We start from the raw sequence: 18,721 nt of genomic DNA, 5'->3' as shown, positions 1-18,721 counted from the left end.
CAACTTAATTACTTATTTTAGTATTTTGAAATAAAAAATTTTATTAATTAAATAGTATGAAATAGAATTTACAGGGTAAATGATAATATTTACACAAACTACAATAATATACAACTTGTAAGAACCCCAAAACCCAGTGTCACAAGTGCATGAGCATCAACTAGGAAATAAATTAAAATACAACTTCTGTCTGAAATTCAAATTAGATAAGAGAATATAAATAACTCTGATGGAGGCTCTACAGGCTGCGGATCGTAACATTGAATGCAGCTCATGGTAAAGTCCCCGCAATGGCCTCGTCGCTGTGCCCAAAAGGCCACCAGACATATATGTACCTGCACAATAAGTGCAATAAGTATAGCATGATTACGTAAATCAATGCGTACCCAGTAAGTATCTAGCCTAATCCCAGAGAAGTAATGACGAGAGGTCGACATCGACATTTACTTGTGGTCCAATAAGACAGATACAGTAGAAGTAAATAGATGTGAGTCAGAGTAAATAAACGAAACAACAAGTATAAATACGTAGTAAAATTCTCCTCTCAGCAATAACTCAAGCTCTCAGCTAGTAGTTACCTTCTCAATCGGAGTATATATATAATGGATCTTACCAGATAGGTCGTCACAATTCAAATCAGAAAAACTTACAGATATACTGGCTTCTTGTCAATGCATGATTCATAAGAGTATTTTATAGAAATGTCGAGGCGTACGATCCGATATCATAATATGTGTACTAACGAGAGTTGAACGACACGAACCATAGATACATCTATTTTATTGCCAACGCGAATAGCTCGCTCCCACGAGAGTGTGATACATAATCTTGTCGAGGCGAATGGCCCGATCCCATCATAATGTGCGCACTGCCGAGGGTAAAAAGGCACGAACCATAGATAAATCTATTATACTGCCGAGGCGAACGACTCGATCCTATTAGAATAAGAAGAATTAACGGGTCCTTGACCCCACTCACGAATAGACGTGTGGGTTATAAATTTTAAGGGAAATCCTTCAATGAAAACATATAACGCGGGAGAAATTCATAGGAGGAGTATAATTAATCCGCGGCTAATCATAAAGCCCGTCGAATCTCTACAATAGCAAGTCTATCACTCTACACAAGTCTAGTCTCAAGTCGCAACGTAAAATAAGGGAATTTAATAGGGAAGAGACAACTCAAATAGTACAGTTATAGCATGGCGGGAAACTAAGTCTACCCGGACATAACATGAATCTAGCTACGTATGGACTCTCGTCACCTCGTGCATACGTAGCCCCCGCAACAAGTAGCACATATCAAATACATCACCTAGGGGTAGTTTACCCCCCTCACAAAGTTAGAAAGGAGACTTACCTCGCTCCGAAGTTCCATAGCCGGATTCAATGCCACTCTAACACCTCAAACCGATGTCCGTCTCTCCAAAACTAGTCAAACAAATGTGAAAATCCATAAATATATACTCTATTACCCATAATTAATCAATTTATAACAATTTCCAACTCCGCTCGAAAAGTCAATAAAATCGACCTTCGGGCCCACGTGCCCGGATTCTGAAATTTCTCGAAGATAAACTTTACCCATAATATTACAAACCCAAATATATGATTTATTTCCAATTCCATGATCAATTTCGTGGTAAAAATTTAAAAATACCAATTTCTAGATTTTCTACCAAAATTCCAAATTTCTATTAATTTTCACGTTAAAATCCACATATAAATCATGTATTTAACTCACAATATGTGGGAATTACTTATCTTGACATAGATGATAAAAACCTCCACTTGGAGCTCTCCAAACATCTCCCAAACCAACATAGAATGAAAGAAAATAGGCCAAATCCCATTCTTTAAACAACACTGCCCAGCGACATTTTCGCATCTGCGGAACAGTAGTCGCTTCTGCGGAAGCTTCCTCGCATATGCGGCTTCCCCCAAGGCCAGCTTTTTCCGCTTCTGCGGCCATCCAACTGCAGGTGTGCATCCACTTCTGCGAAAAACCTCTGTACCTGCGGAATCCCTAGCTCGAGCACCACTCCGCACCGGCGCGCCCATGACCGCACCTGCGGCTCTGCAGGTGCGCTACAGCACCCGCTCATGTGATCAACCAGCCCCAGACCACTTCCGCTTCTACGCTTCTCCACCCGCATCTGCGAGTCCGCAGGTACGGCAAATTCCTCGCACCTGCGAATCCCATCTAGCCTCACTCCCTACCGCTTCTACAACCTTTGGGCCGCTTCTGCGGTCTCGCACCTGCGGCCATAACCTCACAGGTGCGATCGCACCAGAAGCCTTAAGCTTCAGCAGTTCTTCCAAGTCCAAACTCAATTCGTTTCCAATCCGATTCGCACCCAAGGCCCCCGAGATCCCGTCGAAACATACCAACACATCCCATATCACGATATGGACTTATTCGAAACCTTGAATCACATCAAACAATATCAAAATTATAAATCGACGGCCAAAACCTTTCTTTCAACTTTCTAACATTCAAACTTTGCCGAACTCGTCCGAATTACACTCAAACATCTCGGAATGATGCCAAACTTTACGTGCAAGTCACAAATCACGATACGAACCTATTCCAAGGCTCAGAACTCCAAACGATTATTGATAGCATTAAAATTCACTTCAAACTAAACTTATGAAATTCTAAAACTTTCAAAAATGCAACTTTCCATAATAAGCGCCGAATTGCTCCCGGGTGATCCGATACTCAATCCGAACATATGCCCAACTTCTAAATCATCATACAAACCTATCGGAACCTTTAAATCCCGATTCTGAGGTCGTTTACTCAAAAGTTCATCCTTAGCCAATTCTTCCAACTTAAAGCTTCCGAAATTAGAATTTTCTTTTCAAATCAACTCTAAAATTCCCGAAGTTGAATTTCGACCACACGTACAAGTCATAATACCTGAAGTGAAGATACTCAAGGCCTCAAACCGCCGAACGATGCACTAGAACTCAAAACGACCGCTCGGGTTGTTACAACAATCTTCCTTGTTCCTCTATATTTTGTGTACTAATGTCTGCCAGTTAAGAATCTTCGTAACACATGAATCAGAGAATTGGCACTCAAAGAGTTTATATTTTATTGTCTAGTTATAGCTTCTATGTATTAAATACAAGTTGTCTTGATTGGTTCATATTTGACATAACATTTTCTTTATTAGCAACCTCATATGAACAACAAGTCAATTTATGCTTAGAGATATGAATTTTTTTTCACACCCATATCCTCCATGGACACTCTGCTATATCTCCTTTTCTTCATTTGTAACCACTGTGTATTGTATATTTCACAGGTTGAGTGGTCCACCCATTCTGCATAATACCTCTTGCAACAATTTTTCTTGATTGAGTATATGTTCTTCCAATACTAGCAGTAGTCCTAAGGGGCAAAGTAGTGACACCATGATCTCTCCTTCAAGTAAATATGATTGATCCATTTCACCCACAAATTATTATTTTCCCGGGCAATATTCCAGATATACTTTTCTATTGCAGCTTCATTCCATACAAACCAAACAATAATCCCCAGCCTAATTCTTTGGTCTACATGCCAAGTCCTATACCAATAATGGAGCTTTAGTAGAAAACACCTTCCTATACCACGGGGAGTTTCGACAGACGACAGTGATGCATTTTAGAACCTTTTAGGCAATAAAAATATAGTAGAGCAAGAGGTGTATGTGCAATAACACTGCATTAACCATTTATACTTTACCTATACCATACTACGGATCTAATCCATAAGGAAGAAGCAAGATACACGCAACAACCAACACAAATCTTACCTCAATATGACCTCACCACGGCGCATAGCCCGGCACCAACACACCTATTCACAAAGAACACCAGGTCCCCATCCTTCACTCGGAATCATGAGTAAGGTAAACATCTCAGAAACTAAACCATTCTACTAACTCAACCTCGTAGAACCAGAACCATAACACGTAGTAACTTCCCATACCTATAGAGCACCCAAACCACAAGTCGGGCCAAACCATTCGGAGATCACATCAAATCCCACCGTATTTAACTAACAGAAGTCCACCCAAGTCTTATGACCTACAATGGCAACCAAAACAGAATGATAGACATGAGATATCACAATAAAATTCTCGACTGGCGTGAACACATGAACAAAGTAGAAGAATCACAAAACACAACAATATCTAAAGCAAGGCATACTGAATCTTACCAATAAATAGGACCAGATCGAAGTAACACAAATGCATCTCTATACTCAATTGAAACCATACTTGTAAGGAGATTATCTGGTGCATTGGCCTCTGCCCATTTAGAAAGAGCGTAATAATGGGCCCGACCTACCCCTCTAGAGCGACCTCTACCTGCCTGACCTCCACCCCTAACTGGCGGTGCAGCTATAGCAGCAACTGGAGCAGAACTCATAACCTGAATACCCCGCTGTGACACATATGTCTGGAGTCTGGATGACGTGGTTGTGGAAGCTGTCTGGTACGGGTACTCCTGGACCAATGAATGTCCAAAGCACCACATGAAGCTTGAAGTGCAAACTGAACCGGCTGACCCACAAAACCTCTACCATGACGTACCCTGCTTCCAAAATAGGGATCAACAGATCCTCCCGATCCACGCGGCCTCTTAACCTCCCTGCCCTCTCTGTCCTGACCCTGCATACCCTCTAATCTGCGAGCGATCTCTACCACATGCTGAAACAGAACATCCATCTCCAACTCCCAAGCCATGCTGAATTGGATACCATAACTGAGCCCCTCAATGAACCTGCAGACTCGCTCTCTAATTGTAGAAACCAAAGCAGGTGTGTGCTTGGAAAAATCTCTGAATCTAACAGCATACTCTGACACTGACATAGTACCATAGCGCAGATTCTCGTACTCTGTGCACCATGCATCCCTAAGGGTCTGAGGAACAAACTCTCAAGAATAACTCTGAAAACCATGTCCATGTAATTGAAGCTGCATCGGATAGGCTACCCTTCTCGTAAACCCCCCACCACTGATATATTGCTCCTGATAGCTGGAATGTAGTAAAGGCAACCCCACTCGTCTCCACAATACCCATGGGATGGAGAATACAGTGGCACTCCTCTAGAAAACAATGTGCATCCCATGAAGACAAACCATTGAAAGTAGGAGGGTGATACTTCTGGAACCTCTCTAGTCCAAGCTGCTCCTGCCCATAACTACGTGTTGAACCTGAACAACAGGCTATACCGGAATAACAGGTTGTGCTGGCATGACACTTGGAACCTGACCAACGTGGACTCGTAGCCTTGGAGTACGGGCAGCGGGAGTCTGAGCTCCTCCCTCTATTTGTGAAGTAGTTGGTACAATTGGTATCAGTCCCGCTTGAGCCAATGTATCAAACATGCTCAGAAACTGGGCTAAAGTCTCCTGAAGTCCCAAGGTAGCAATAGGAGCCTCCAGTGCCTGTCCCCCAATCGGAGCTACTAGTGGCTTCTCAATTGTTGCTCAGGTAGGTGCTCTAGCTGTAGCATGTGCTCCTCATCTGCATCTACCTGTGCCTCTACCCAGGCACCTAGCAACATCAGCTCTGGGGGCAGCATCATTAGTAACTACAACTCGTGTTCTCACCATCTATGAGAAAATAGAATGATAAAGGCTCAAACTCCGAAATCAATAAACTCGCACGATAGGAATGAAAGAAGTGAAGTTTCCTAATAGTTCCGTAGCTACTCGAAGATAAGTACAGACGTCTCCGTACCGATCCGCAAGACTCTACTAAACTCGCTTATGACTCGTAGCACCTATGAGCCTAAAGTTCTGATACCAACTTGTCACAACGCGAAAACCCTCCTTAAGAGTCGTGATGGCACCTAGTCTCTAGGACTAGGTAAGCCTAACACTTACTTAATTAATAACAGAATTTAACCAAAACAACTATTAAACATGAACCATATATTTCTATATAAAGCCAACAATCTCAACCGGTAGTACAAGTCATAAGTTATACTGAGTTCACTAGGAAAATTTCTAAAAACAACTATTCCGGAATAGAAGTAAACAATACAAAGTAAGATTTCAGAAGGTGACTCTGAGGCCTGCGAATACGACGACAGGTATACCTTGAAGTCTCCACGGCAATACTCGGTCAGCTATCTAATGATCAACAAGCTCCGAGATACCTGGATCTATAAAAAATGTGCAGCAAGCGTAGCATGAGTACACCACAGCAGTACCCAATGAGTATAAAAGACTAACCTCGGTGGAGTAGAGACGAGGAACAACCAAGACACCTACTAGACATAATAACTTGTACAAGTATGAATGTGAAACTAATAGGGAACAATATCAATATAAAGCTAAGCATGGTAAAAATGACAAACAATACTTGCAATAGAAAACTGATTGTAGGATATAATCTCATATTTTAGTCGATTATTACACACTAATTTACTGCACTTTAATTGAGTTAGAGCTTTAATCGCTAGTGTTTTACATTAATTGTGTGTTTTATGCCTTTTAGGAGTGATTTTGATCTATGTAGATGTTATGGAATGAATTCAAGCTATTCGGTATCTTTGAAGTATGAGTAAAAGTCCAAGGATTAAGTCGGGATCGTGTTCAGGGATCAACGGATGATAGTGGAATAAAATGAAGAATCGAGCAGGAATATTGTGCAGTATACAGTAAAATGCACATAACATTTTTCTCAGAACTCCATTTGGTCTCCACAATATATCGTTGGAAAGCTATTCAAAAGGGCTACAACTTTCATTTTTTATGTTTTTCCAAAATCCCAATAGACAGCCACCCACATGCGCGGCCGCGCATTGGGCGCGCATATGAGGTAGAACAGGGTGAAACGTGCGCGGCCAAGTGCGTGAGAACACTTCCAAGTGCGCGGCCACGCACGTCCTGTTCGGGAAAAGTGTCCTATTTCGCGTAGGAGAAGGTGTATTTGTTTGGGCCCGACCCTTCTTGGTATATATACATGGAAAAAATGGTATTTTGAGGACTTTTGACATATTTAGACCTAAGGAAGCTAAGGAGAAGAGGGAGAAGCAAGAGCACAAGTATTTCACCATTCATCCTCACTCAAGACAAGGGTTTGGATGTTTTATGTTTTCTTTTGACTTAAACTTAATTGTGATAAATTTCTCCATATCCATGGAGTAATTCTACCTTAGGGATTGATGGATTTGGTGTTTTGAGAATTATTTGTGGATATTAATTCTAGTTTTATGTACTGAAGCGTTTTGGATGTTTTTATTGTTGCATATATATTCACTTATTTATGTAATCGAAAGAGGAATAATTTGTGATATTTTACATTATCTTTTTGTTTGAATTCATTGATTCTTGTTAGTAATCGAAATAGGCTAGCTGAATTAATGTTTAGACCTAGTTAGGAGGATAATCGAAAGAGGTTCTCCTAAGGATCAATCCACAATGAATTCTTGCATATCTTCACCAAGCTTAACTTAGTTCATATCGTAAGGTTGAGACTTAATCGAGAGAGGAGTTTCTACTGAATGTTTGAACATAATAGAGTGAATTCGAGAGACTCACTTGAACCATAGAAATGAAGTAACTAGAGTTAATTCCCAAACAAGTATCTTACACCTATCCAATCGACCCCTATTTTCTCCCTTTGATATCTTCTTGCTTACTCTTGTTGCGATTGTCATTAGTCAATAGTTTAGACTTTTAGTAAGTTTTAGTTTTAATTATATAAATCTCAACTGTTGATCATCTTGGATAGCAATTAAAACTAGAAGCTACGAAAACACTGTTTAAATCAAATCCCTATGGATACGGTATTTTTTATACTATATTCGACTAGCGACCATAATTTTGTGTTGTGTTTTTAGCTCGTCAAATTTTGGCGTCATTGCCGGAGATTGACAATCAATAGTGTTTGAAATAGTTTGTAGTGCTAATTCAGGAATTAGGTTTTAGTTTTTTTTTACTTTTATTTTTATGTTTTAGTTTTTTTTTAAAATTTTATTTTTCCTTTTCTATTTTATTTTCTTTATTAGTTAACTTCTTTTCAAGATTTATTTTGTAGTTCCTACTAAGTTGGAGAAGATATTGTAGATATTGAACTCTAAATGATGTGAAAATGGAGTGCAACCAGCCTAAGAAAATGGTTGAAGAGTTAGCAGCTGAATATTATAAGCGGTCTGCTATGTGTTTTAAATGCGGTAGAAATCATCTATGGGTTGACTGTCAAGCAGGTATGTATTCCTCCTATGGTTCGTATTTTGAACAGTCTCACTCTGTTTCTAGTACGTACATGTATGAGGATTCATATGGGCACAATCTTGACTCTGGTTGGGATGAATACCCTTATTATAATTGGAATGGAAGTGAAGTGAGAAAACCACCTCAAGGGGAGAATGGTAGTTTGGAAGAGCTTGTGTATAAGTTCATAAATAAGTCGGTAGAGAGATTTACACAAAATGATGAAGCCATGAACAACCTAACAATGCAAGAAAGTCAAATAAAAAGTACACTTTCAGAAAGCTCATTGCATTGTGATGGTGAATATATGGAGGAGATACCTTGTGAGAATGAGCCTACCCAAGAGGATGAGCATTCATAGAGAGATCTTTTCACTGTTCAAGATGACTCTGATTCAACTGAGATGATTGAAAATAAGGTTGTGGTTGAGTGTGAAGCAATGAAAGAAGAGTTCAAACCCCTATCCACCTTTCCACATTTGCAATATTTGGCAGAAGAGAATGAGAAACAAATAGTCTTGGACATACTAGAGGAATATTCACTTGACCTTTCTTCTTTGTTTTCTTATTCTAATCTTGATCATGTGGATTTTATTTTTAGGGATTTACAGGAATATGTATGGATTGATCCGGTGAAAGAATGCAGAAACAAGTTAAGGATCATCATGAATGAGCAATTCACCGCTCAATATGAGGACAATAAAGAAAGAAAAGAGCGGGTCTTGCAGGTATCTTTAGAAGAATTGGTCTTAATGAGCTTCATAAAGATTCCCAAGGAGCGAATACGAGGAATGAATTCAGAATTAGGGGTGGAGTTCATAAGTTCTCGGAAAAGACGAAAATTCAGGAAAGTTTTCTTTACCTTATGCTTTTTAATTATGTGTCATGGGGACATGCCGCAACTTAAAGTGTGGGGTGGGGGATATTTTTATGTTGTATGTATATGTATTTTAGTTTTTGTTAATTTTAGTAGATAGAGATAGAAAAAATTGATTTTTTTTTAAAATTTTTGATTTTTTCCGACGATGGATATCATTCGACGGGTTTCTTGAGGGAATTAAGTCGAAAGAAAAAGACAAAAAGATTTTCTTTTGTAGATAGTGTATTAATTACCCCTTGATTTTTCTATGTACCGCGGTTCTTTTTCAAGGGTTTTGTTTGAACCGGGTGTAGTTAGTATTTATTTTTATTAGGAGTAGGAAACCTTGTGCTATGGTTTGAAATGGAAGCAATATCTCTTGACGTTGTTATGTCTTGAGAATTGTGAGTGCTTTAGTTATGACACTTAGGCTCAGTTTTTTACTCTTGTATGAGTGCCTTAAATCGCATGATCTCAACTTTGCTTAACTGCTTTGACTAGAGTGTTGTGATGATCCAATCTTGAGTGAGTTATGTGTCATGTGCGTGTAAGATCTGGTATATTTAGTGCATTGCATTTGATGTCTAGAACTTGCCCCGTGTGTTTGCAAAGCGAAATAGTAGTTTTATTCAGTCTTGAAAGTGATATAGGCATTTCTTTGTTGATCTAGCTATATAGTTTACCCACCAACTTGTTATGTATCGTAGTTAACCCCGTTGAACATGTAATACTATTTTTTGGCAACCACATTACAAGCCTTACCTATTTATTTGAATTAACCATTTATTTGAACCATTTACCTCTCTTGAGCACTTGAAATTGAATGAACTTTGTAAAAGTTGAAGTGTGGGGTGATTGGGTTGGCTTTTGAGTGGAACTAATGAAATAAGGAGAAGGTGCACTGAAATGAAAAAGTAAGAGCCACTTGAATTGAAAAATAAAAATAAAAATTTATGTAGTTGTATGATTGTGAAAAATGATCTTTGATAAGTGGTAACTCTTGATATAATTGTGCTTAATGAAGAAGGGAGTTAATGCATATTGATGTTAAGGTAGAGTATGGTTTCACATAAGTGTAGGGTTTTGAATGTTAAATTGTATGTATTAAAGTGCTTAGGAAAGTGTAGTCACTCTTATATCCAAATATATCCTACATGTCCCGCAGCCTACATTACAACCAATTAAATTCCTACTTGATCCTTGACTGAATAAGCTCCATTAGTGGAGTAGTACACTACAGGAAAGCTTATGGTTCATCTTTTGTGGCATATGAATGTTGTTTCTGAGAGTGAGTGAGTTCTTTCTATCTTGAGTTCCCGATTGTTCTAAATTTTTATGGTGTGTGGAACTACTCTCTTTTGTTGTGTGAGGGCACTTTATTCATGAAGGCAAGGTAATGTCGTTGACCACTATGTTAGAGTAAGTGAGTAAGTTGTGAATAATGCGTGGTGCTTGTGAGTCAATTCTTGAAGTGAAGATGTTACACTATTGTGCTTAGTCTATTTTAAATATTCTTGGTATGATGAGTTACGAGAATTGTTTAATAAGGTCATTTCTATATAAAGCGTGGTTTGATTGCTCGAGGAAGAGAAATGATTTAAGTGTGGGGTGTTGATGGTAGGATATAATCTCATATTTTAGTCGATTATTACACTCTAATTTACTGTACTTTAATTGAGTTGGAGCTTTAATCGCTAGTGTTTTGTACTAATTGTGTGTTTTATGCCTTGTAGGAGTGATTCTGATCTATGTAGACTTTATGGAATGAATTCAAGTTATTCGGGAGCTTTGAAGTCTGAGTAAAAGCCCAAGGATTAAGTCGGGATCATGTTTGGGGATAAACGGATGATAGTGGAACGAAACGAAGAATCTAGCAGGCATATTGCGCAGTGTCCATTAAAATGCACATAACTTTTCGCTCGGAACTCCGTTTGTGCTCCACAATATATCGTTCGAAATATATTTAAAAGGTCTACAACATTCATGTTTTAAATTTTCCCAAATTCCCAACAGACCGTCACCCATGTGGGCGGCCGCGCACTAGGCACGCATATGAGGCAGAACAAGGTGAAAAGTGCGCGAGCACACTTCCAGGTGCGCGGCCACGCACGTCCTATCCGGAAAAAGTGTCCTATTTCACGTAGGAGAAGGTGTATTTGTTTGGGCCCGACCTTATTTGGTATATATACATGGAAAACAGTATTGTGAGGACTTTTGACATATTTAGACCTAAGGAAGCTAAGGAGAAGAGGGAGAAGCAAGAGCACAAGGATTTCACCATTTATCCTCACTCAAGACAAGGGTTTGGATGTTTTATGTTTTCCTTTGACTTAAACTTAATTGTTATGAATTTCTCCATATCAATGGAGTAATTCTTCCTTAAGGATTGATGGATTTGGTATTTTGAGAATTATTTGTGGATATTAACTCTAGTTTTATGTATTGAAGCGTTTTGGGTATTTTTATTGTTGCATATATATTCACTTATTTATGTAATCGAAAGAGGAATAATTTGTGATGTTTTACATTATCTTATTGTTTGAATTCATTGATTCTTGTTAGTAATCGAAATAAGCTAGCTGAATTAATGTTTAGACCTAGTTAGGAGGATAATCGAAAGAGGTTCTCCTAAGGATCAATCCACAACGAATTCTTGCATATCTTCACCAAGCTTAACTTAGTTCATATCGTAAGGTTGAGACTTAATCGAGAGAGGAGTTTCTACTGAATGTTTGAACATAATAGAGTGAATTCAAAAGACTCACTTGAACCATAGAAGTGAAGTAACTGGAGTTAATTTCCAAACAAGTATCTTACACCTATCCAATCAACCCATATTTTCTCCCTTTGATATCTTTTTGCTTACTCTTGTTGCGATTGTCATTAGCAAATAGTTTAGACTTTTAGTAAATTTTAGTTTTAATCACATAAATCTCAACTGTTGATCATCTTGGATAGCAATTAAAACTAGAAGCTACGAAAATACTATTTAAATCCAATCCTTGTGGATACTATATTTTCTATACTATATTCGACTAGCGAGCATAATTTTGTGTTGTGTTTTTAGCTCATCAAAAACTAGAAGCAACAATTAGCAACAAGGAACAACTAGGTAATAACGTCGTAGAGGAAGCTGATTACAATTAAAGTCTAGTGAAACCAAGTAAGGAGAAATAGGTAACAACCCAAATAACAACCACTTTCACACAAGATTTATACAAGAATTCTCCCGAGGCATCACACCTCATAATCACAATTCACGGGTCCCAAATTACGAACCCAAATCACTTGGCATCTTGTGCTCACATTACAAATCACAACCGCACGGACACCTCACGTGCTGCATGAATAACTCACATGTCAATACCATTAATACCTCATATCTGCTCGGTCAACTCACTTGCTAAGGGAGTGACAATATCGCATAACCGCACGGACAACTCACGTGCCAGCAATAGCAATACCTCATAACCGCACAGACAATTCACGTGCCAATAGTACAACAATCATGATCTATAAACATCATATTTCATCTTCTTAAACCGATATGAGTGATTAATTACGTGTATGCTTGTGCAAGTGTTCCATCACAACTCGAGCCAACAAGTAAGAGTAGAGACAACAAATGGCACATAAGAGACAACACAACAAAGCGTAAAATGCATGACTCACACAAGGTGGGCACATCACTACACAAATATCATCAATAACAATGCCCTTAGGCCATCAAAAGTCATCACAAACCATCCCTGACATAGACCCCCTTGTCTCCCCAGGTGCGCAACAATAAAGTAAATGCGCGCCTTGTCTCGTCGCACGTACATAATAATATTCCCGCCTTGTCTCGCAACATGTGCAAACACACATATATAGCCCGCCTTGTTATGCCGCATGTACAAATATTGATAATAACAATAGCACGGACAACTCACATGAGAACACTCCGACAATAAGAGAGATAACATGTATCAATGATTTCAATAAGAATAAGTCAACAATGGAAGAGGTAACATATAACAATGACTTCGATAAGGATAAGTTAACCATGTAAGAGATAACGATAACTTCAATTAAGGATAAGCAATTACGGAAGAGATAACATAGAAATAAAAGAAGAAACAACTTCAATTAAGGCATATAAGAGTATATTTGGCAACAAGGATAGAACATGAACCAATTGATTTCAAATAAGACATGTAAGGGTAAATTTCACAAATGGAGGATTTAACATGATAAGACAACTTCATTTTAATGTACATAAGAACCTAAGAGTCTAAGCCGGTCAAATTTCCACATATAAGCCGTGTACACACTCGAAACCTCGTGTACATGTCTTCACGTAGTCCAAATAGTACAAACAAACCAATCACTATGGTGTAGTTTCCCCCACACAACGTTAGGCAAGATACTTACCTCCAAAAACCCTCAATCAATACTTAAAAATAGCTTTTCCTTTACAATTCACCTCCGATCGACACAAATCTAACCAAAATCGATTTAATAACATCAAATAATGCAAGAAAAATCAATTCCAATGAATAAAGCTATGATCTTTACACAATTCCTAAAAAATCAATAAAAGTCAACCCGGGGCCCGCCCATTCAAAACCTGGGTCCAAAGTAGATTTCGACTACCCATGACCCCATGAGTTCATATATGTGTTTAGTTTCAAAATTCGAGTCCAAATCAACTCTCAAAACTCAAATTCTTATTTTTCAAAAACTTGACAAAGTTTCACAAATTTCCACTTTGATTCACACGATTTTGATGTTAAAATCTAAGATATATTGATGGAATATGATTAGAAAATAATTAGAATCACTTACCCAAAGTTTGTAGATGAACCCTCCCCCCTCCCCCCCAAAAATCGCCTCCTACCAAGTCTAGTGTTTCAAAATATGAAAATGAAGCTAAAAATCACGTCCCTTAGCGTTTTGTCGAGTCGCAGGTGTCGCAAATACGACCTGGAGTTCGCAAATGCGAACCCCGCAAATGCGAGAAAATTATCGCAAAATAAAAACCCCTAGCATCCCTGCTGTCATCGCAAATATGATGCAAAGTTCGCAAATGCGAACCAACTCACCCAGGCCACCCCCTCGAAAATGAGATCACTGGATTCGCAAATACGAACCTAGCAGACTACAGCTAACATCGCAATTGCGATCCAAAACTCGTAAATGCGAGACCTAAGGCATCAGATCACACCAGCAATTTCCAAACTCTTCCAAACATTCCAAAACGCATCTGAAACTCACCCGAGACCTCGGGGCTCCAAATCAAACATCAACACAAGTCTAAAAATATAACACGAACTTGCTTGCGCGATCAAATCATCAAAATGACAACCGAACCACGAATCGGACCTCCAAAACACATGAAATCAACATGAAACTCAAAAACTTGTAAAAACACAACTGCGCGTCCGATTCTTATCAAATCAATTCGGGATGACACCAAACTTTGCGGACAAGTCCCAAATGATGAAACATACCTATTCCAAGTCTCAAAACAGAAATTCGAACACGGTCGCTATGAAGTCAACCTACGATCAAACTTATAATTTTAAGCCTTTAAATTGCAAACTTTCGGCAAAATAACACAAATCAACCTATGGACCTCCGAATTTGATTCCGGGAATACCCCCAACTCCAAAATCACGATACAGACCTATCGGAGCCATCAAAACACAGCTACAGGGTCGTTTCCACAAATGTCAAACCTCGGTCAATATTTTCAACTTAAGCTTCTAAAGTGAGAATCACTCATCCAAATTCATCCCGAAACATATGAAATGGAAATTCGACCATGCACGCAAGTCATAATACACAATATGAAGTCATTCAAGACCCCGAATCACTTAACGAATCGCTAAAGCACAAAATGACCGGTTGGGTCATTACATCATCCCCCTTTTAAACAAACATTCATCCTCGAACGTGCCAAGAGTCTTTTCCAAGACATCAAATCCCTATATAGACTCACCTGCACATACTCACGGGTGATCTTACGTCATCCCGATCTATACAAGCCCGACAACACTATCTCAACCACATATTATTCCTTCCACTCATGCCGATAATCCTTAAAATCAAATTTCTACATCTACCAAGGGCCCAATTATCACACAAACACACTGTAAAATCATCAACTAGCTACAATAGCTCATGCATACACCCACAAGGTATACCCACATGACATAAAACATCATCTATATGCCCATAGCAATAACTTTGACCACAATAGCTGCCCATTACTAAGCCTGGTACCGGCAAACAGACTCATATCGGCTAGAACCATGTTCCAAACCTTTACAACGCTGAAAATAATGCAAGAAACATGTGAAGCTCATAACTACTCATCTTATCAACAAGCCACCTCAAAAGCCACCCCGAGCACATACATCGCAATCCAAATCCAACAAGCACAACTCGAATATGACTGAATATGAAAAGAGGAACACATGAAAGAATCGTCAAACAAGCCCAAACAGGCATAACACCCTACAGATACCATATTACAGATCTAATTCACAAGGAAGAAGCAAGACACACGCAACAACCACCACAAATCTTTCCTCAATATGACCTCACCGCGGCGCATACCCGGCACCAACACACCTATTCACAAAGAACACCAAGTCTGATTCTTATCAAATCACTGAACGGATCATTAAAGCTGAATGGATTGTTACATCCTCCTCCGGTCTGTGAAGTAGCTGGTGCAATCGGAATCAATCCTTCCTAAGCCAATGTACCAAACATGCTCTGGATTTGCGCTAAAGTCTCCTGAAGTCCCAGGGTAGCAACAGACGCCTCCAGTGCCTATCCCACAATCGGAGCTATTAGTGGCTCCTCAACTGCTGCTCTGGTAGGTGCTCTAGCTATAGCACGTGCTCCTCCTCGGCCTCTGCCTTTGCCTCTGCCTCTGCCCCGACCCCTAGCAATATCAGCTCTGGGGCAACGTCATTAGTAAATGTAGCTCGTGTTCTCACCATGTGTGAGAGAATATAATGACAAAGGCTCAAACTCCAAAATCAATAAACTCGCACGATAGGAATGAAAGAAGTGAAGTTTCCTAATAGTTCAATAGCCTCTCGAAGATAGGTACATATGTCTCCGTACCGATCCGCAAGACTCTACTAAAATCGCTTATGACTCATAGCACCTATGAACCTATAGCTCTGATACCAACATGTCACAACCAGAAATCCCTCCTTAGGAGTCGTGATGGAACCTAGTCTCTAAGACTAGGTAAGCCTAACACTTCCTCAATTAATAACAGAATTTAACCAAAACAACTATTACACATGAACCATATATTTCTATATAAAGCCAACAATCCCAACTGGTAATGTAAGTCGTAAGCTATACTAAGTTCACTAGGAAATTTTATAAGTACAACTGTTCCGGAATAGAAGTAAACAATAAAAAGTAAGATTTCAGAAGGTAACTCTGAGGCTTGCTAATACGACGACAGGTATACCTTGAAGTCTCCACGTCAATACTTGATCATCTATCTAGTGATCAACAAGCTCTAAGGTACCTGGATCATCACAAAATATGCAGCAAGCGTAGCATGAGTACACCACAGCGGTACCCAGTAAGTGTCAAAGACTAACCTCGATATAGTTGTGATGAGGAACAGCCAAGACACCTACTGAACTTAATAACCTGTACAAGTATGAATGTGAAACTAACACGGAACAATATCAATATAAAGCTAAGCATGGTAAAAATGACAAACAATACTTGCAATAGAAAACTAGAAGCAACAATTAGCTACAAGGAACACCAGGAAATAACGTTGTAGAGCAAGATGTATAAAATTAAAGTTTGGTGAAACCAAGTATGGAGAAACAGGTAACAACCCAATAAACAACCGCTTTCACATAAGATTTTTACAAGAATTCTCCCGAGGCATCACGCCTCATAATCACAATTCACGGGTCCCAAATCATAAACCCAAGTCACTTGGCATCTTGTGCTCACATTACATATCACAACTGCATGGAAAACTTATGTGTTGCACGGACAACTCATATGCCAATACCATTAATACCTCATATCTGCACGGATAACTCACTTGCTAAGGGAGTGAAAATATCTCATAACTGCACGGACAACTCATGTGCCAATAATACAACACTCACACAAGGGAAACTATATGAGAAATACATTTAAATGATCAAAAAACATCACAGTTCATCTTTTTAAACTGATACGAGTGATTAATTATGTGTATGCTTGTACAAGTGTTCCATCACAACTTGAGTCAACAAGTAAGAGCAGAGACAACGAATGGCACATAAGAGACAACACAACAAAGCATAAAATGCATGACTCACACAAGGTAGGCAAACCACTACACAAATATAATCAATAACAATTTCCCCAGGCCATCACAAGTCATCACAAACCATCCCTGACATAGCCCCCCTTGTTTCGCCAGGTGCGAAACAATAAAGTAAATGCCTGCCTTGTCTCGCCGCACGCGCATAATAATATTCCAGCCTTGTCTCGCCACATGCACAAACCCACATATATAGCCCGCCTTGTCACACCGCATGTACAAATAACGATAATAATAATAGCACGAAAAACTCACGTGCGAACACCCCAACAAATCCTCTCAACAACATCACGTGTGCCAAAAGCATAACAAAACAATATAACAACTCATACCAAATGTTCCCATATACCATAACATTTCCTCACAAACAAGTACAATACCACAACCACACATAGCCCTCGGCGCAATAACACTGAATACAACAACAACAATAATTAATCGGGAGTACGGCAAATAAATCAACACAAGAATTACAAAAAATATATGGAAATGGGAAAGCAAGCTCACAATGAAAGACATAAGAAGTAATAATGGTTTCAACAAGAATAACTCAACAATGAGAGAAATAGTGTGTAACAACGATATCAAATAAGACTAACTCAACAATAGGGGAGATAACATGTAACAATGATTTCAAAAAAGAATGACTCAACAATAAGAGAGATAACATGTATCAATGATTTCAAATAAGAATAAGTCAACAATGGAAGAGGTAACATATAACAATGACTTCTATAAGGATAAGTCAACCATGGAAGAGATAACAATAACTTCAATTAAGGATAAGCAATTACAGAAAAGATAACATGGCACTAAAAGAGGCAACAACTTCAATTAAGGTATATAAGAGTATATTTGGCAACAAGGGTAGAACATGAACCAATCAATTTCAAATAAGACATGTAAGGGTAAATTTTGCAATTGGAGGATTTAATATGATAAGACAACTTTATTTTAATGTATATAAGAACCTTAGAGTCTATCCCGGTAAAATTTCCACAAATAAGCCGTGAACAAGTCACCTCGTGTACACGTCTTTATGTAGCTCAAATAGTACAAACAAACAAATCCCTACGGGGTAGTTTCCCCCACACAACATTAGGCAAGATACTTATCTCCAAAAGCCCTCAATCAATACTCAAAAATAGCTTTTCCTTTACAGTTCATCTCCGCTCGGCACAAATCTAACCAAAATCGACTTAATAACATCAAAAAATGAAAGAGAAATCAATTCCAATGAATAAAGCTATGATCTTTATACAATTCCTCAAAAATCAACAAAATTCAAC

The sequence above is a fragment of the Nicotiana tomentosiformis genome, chromosome 5 (assembly GCF_000390325.3).
Source record: "Nicotiana tomentosiformis chromosome 5, ASM39032v3, whole genome shotgun sequence".
NCBI lineage: Eukaryota > Viridiplantae > Streptophyta > Magnoliopsida > Solanales > Solanaceae > Nicotiana > Nicotiana tomentosiformis.
This window is presented reverse-complemented; position numbering follows the sequence as displayed.